This window comes from Lagopus muta, chromosome 9, assembly GCF_023343835.1.
Source record: "Lagopus muta isolate bLagMut1 chromosome 9, bLagMut1 primary, whole genome shotgun sequence".
Classification (NCBI taxonomy): Eukaryota; Metazoa; Chordata; class Aves; order Galliformes; family Phasianidae; genus Lagopus; species Lagopus muta.
The window spans coordinates 2,658,876-2,663,004 of NC_064441.1; the positions used below are offsets into that span (position 1 = coordinate 2,658,876).

At 43.4% G+C, this 4,129-nt stretch overlaps 1 pseudogene; it reads left to right on the forward strand.

Moving 5' to 3' along the window:
* The first annotated feature begins 939 nt into the window (after positions 1-939).
* LOC125697701 (cytochrome b-like) lies at positions 940-3,771 on the forward strand (annotated as a pseudogene).
* The last annotated feature ends 358 nt before the right edge of the window (positions 3,772-4,129 follow it).

Consider the following 4,129-nt stretch of genomic DNA (forward strand, 5'->3'; position numbering starts at 1 on the left):
CTGAAAAATACAGAAGACATAGAGAAAGTGGGCTCCCCACAGACAACCCCTTCCTTCCTCCCCTCCCCCCCCCCCCCCCCATCTGTCTCTTGCCTGACTGTTGCCTACTATTAATATAACAGCAACTCCATTCCTATCAGGATTCTACCTGAAAGAACTGATCATTGAAATTAAACCCTTTATACCTCAACATTCGAGTGCTACTATCCTCATCCTTATGTCTTCCACTAAAAACTTGCAGCCTACTCATTACCTATTTAGTCCGGAGTTCAACCATGTCCCCACAATTAGCCCAGTAAATGAAGTCAACTATCCACCCTCATTATACAACTCACCCTATGCTGTGTCCCAGCAGGATTGATCATGCTACATCATGCCAATGCTACATCATGCCAATCTCAAGTAATCACCCTTATAAACACAAAAATACATTACTATTGTCCACACAGCCCTTGACCTATCCTAGCCTTTAAATTCTCCTAAGATAAAACACACAATGAACAGCCCTCCTCCCAAAAATAGCCTCATAAAATTACTTTAATCCCCTAGTAGACTGATTCAGCTCCACAAGTGTACTAAACAAAGGACAAAAAAAAAATTGCTCCCCACTTAGCTGAGTTTTCTTGTCGGGATTTGTCAGGTATCTCAACCTTCATAGGATTGCTTTCTTCCCTATCAATCTTACCTTATCAACACATACAAGAAATATTGGCATTCAATCTTGTGAGAAACTTCAGTTACACAGTATTTCTTGGTAAAGCAAGACTGTCAGACACAGTCCAGAAGGTTCCCTCAATGTAATATGAAGATGACTTTCTGGTGCAGGTGATGGACAAGTGGACAAGGCAGAGTCTTCTGCTGGATCTTCTCTCTAAGAAGGAAGGGCTGATTGGGTAATGTGGATGTCAGGGGCAGCCTGAGATGCAGTAATCATGTGAGATGGTGGATTTTGGGATCCTGTGTGGAAGTAGCAAGAGAGTAAGTGAAGTAGCAACCCTGGACTTCTGGTACATACCTGGAGGTATCCTTTGGCAAAGCATGTTGGAAGGTAAGTGGTTCACAAGAGTTGGTCAGAGATCAAGCACAACTTTTTTCAAGCAGAAGATCCATGCAGCCTTAAGAGATAGAGCAAAATAGGCAGGAAACTTTCACGGATGAACAAGGAGCTCACAGATACACCACAAGCAAAGATGACATTCCCTCCTTCCACCCCCCTACCTGCACAATAAAAGGAAAGCTATGCAAGTCCACTGCTTAAAGAGGGTGCCCTGGTAACAGGGGATGCTGAACATCTACCGTGCTTCAGTCTTCACAGCTAAGACAGCCCCTCAGAAAACCTGAACTCCAGAAGCGAGTCAGAATCCAAGGAAATGAAGAATTCCTTTTATTCAATGAAGATCTGATCTGCAAATACCTAGTAAATGAAGAAAAAGCATGCATACATCCATGGCCCCAGTGGGATGCACCCAGGAATGCTGAGGGAAGCTTGAAGAAGTGACTGCCGAACCATTCATATTTGAAAGCTCTGGAGAATGGAAGAGGTACCTGAAAACTGATGGATAGGCAATTCAGTCATCAAGAAATGCAAGGACGATGCAGGCAGCTACTGTCCAGTCAGACTTCACCTCTGTCACTGGAAAAGTGATGGAACAACAACTTCTGATTGCCATCTCCACACAACAGAAGAGAAGCTTATCCAAACTCAGGAAGAGTAGATTTAGGTTACATATAAGGAAGAAAACATTTTACAGTGCAGGTGCTAAGGCACTTAAAAAGGCTACTTGATGATTTGTGGTTGATGCCACATCCCAGAAGACTTGCAAGACGAGGCTGGATCAGGCCCTGGGCAACCTGATCTAGCTGTGGTGTCCCTGTTCACTGCAGGAGAGTTGGACTAACTGGCCTTCCAACTCTAAGGATTCTATGATCCAGAGTAGTAAACAGTGGAGCTTGTCTATTTTAAACTTTAGCAAGACATTAGACTGTCTCTCACAACAACCTTGTAGTGAGACTAAGTAATTGCAAGATTAATGAGTAGACAAGGAGGTGAATTCACCTCATTGAATTGAGAACTGGCTGACTGGCAAAGCTCAGAGTCATAAACAACAGCAGAGTCTAATTAGAGGCCTGTAACTCAAAGTGGGTCAGTACTGAGCCCAGTTCAAGATCTTGATCAGTGACTTGGAGAAAGGGCTAGAACATACCTGCAGTAAATACAATGACAATAATAGCTGGGAGGAGTGGATGACATCAGAAAGCTGTGCTGCCACTCCACAAGACTTGGACAGACTGAAAATTGGATGGAGAAGAACCTGATGAGCTTCACCAATATTAAATTCCTGCACCTAGGAAGAAATAACTGCACAAATCAGTACAGGTTAGGGGCTGACCTGCCAAAGAAGAGCTCTGCAGTTAAGGAACTGGGTGTCCTGGTGGACAGCAGGTTGGCCATGAGGCAGCAGTATTCTCCAGGCTGAACAAGGCAGGCCACACAGCTCGGAAGACAAGGGGCATCTTATAACTGTTTATGCAGTCCAAAGTATGAAAGTCAAGTGGATGGAACCTGGCTCTTTTCAGTGATTCAAAGCAAGTATAACACAGGAAGTGCCATAGAAACATAAGGAAGAGATTTACTCTGACGGCAACAGAGCACTGGAACAAGCTGCCCATGGAGGTGGAGTCCCTTTCTCTGAAGAAATTCAAGACCTACCCAGACAGCCTTACTCCACTGAGTAAGGCTATCTTTACTGTGGAGAATCTACATTAGCTAGGTAATCAGGCTATGAAACAGAGTCTCTAGAGGTCCCTCCTTTCAACCCCTGTGATTCTGTGGACAGCTTGCAGCACCCAGAAGTCCCACCCCCTACCTAAGGGACTCCCTAATCAATCTCTCCATCAAACATGACGGATGATATTTTGGATCCCTATAAGGCATCCGCCTCATAACCCAAATTCTTATACTTCTACTGGCTATACGTTGCGCCACAGGTAGGTAGGTCCCTCACCTTCACCTCAGTAGCCCATGCTTGCCAAAACATACAATACATTTCACTAATTAAGAACTTACCCTCAAACCTTACCTCATTCTTCCTTACATGCATTTGCCCATATGTCAGCTATGGCTTCTGTTATGGCTTCTACCTGTAGAGAAACTTGAAACACAGAAGTCATCTTTCAACTCTTACAGCAACTGGCTTTGTGGGCTATGCTCTGCTCTGAGAATAAACAACTGAGGAACCACAGTTAACAGTGATTATTTATTTATTTTTTTTTTTTCCACCCTCTTATATAGGACAAGACTTGGTTGAATGGGCTTTAGGAGATCCTTAGCCCTACCCTTAACACCATTGCATCCTAGGTGTTAGCATCATCTACTTACCTTCCCTCACAAAGGACACTTGAACAAACCCCTGGAAATTTTATCTAATTGCAACAAAATCCCCTTCCACCCTCAATTCTCCTTAGGAGCAGTTCTAGGATTCAAGCTAGCCTTGTTTTGCACAACTTTCTAGGAAACCCAGGAAATTTCACCCCAGTAAATTCACAGCTTAAACCCCTTCACATCAAGCTTGAATGATAATTGCTCTTTGCATACATTATCTTGTTCCCAAATCCCAACAAACTTGGAAGAACTTTACCATTAGAAGTTCCTGTAGTAATCTTGTTCCTTACCCTCTCTGTTACAAATCCAAGCAACAGGCAAGAATACTCCACCTCCTTTCCCAACTTCTGTTCTGAACCCTAGTAGCTTGTTTCCCCATTCTAACTTGAGCGCACAGCCAGCTGGCCTCACACATTCTTTGTGATCTTGCAAGTTCTCTTCCCTGTAATTAGAACCAGAAAAGATAATTACTCATTAGAGTAGTCTAACAGTTTATTAACATTGGTCTTGTTAACTAAAGATTAAGGTTCACACTTTCTTTGAAAGCTTTCTAGGATGGAAACAACTTCACTGGTTTCTGAAAACAGCTCACTGTGGAAGACTGGTTTTTTTGAGAGCTACAGATGAGCCTCTGAAGTGTCCCTAGGAAGGCAAACCCTACACCAGCTCCAGTACAGGAAGTCCCCATCAAGCCAATAGAAACAAGCCCATTCCTTAAGAGTAAAACATAACAATCCTCCTGAGGTC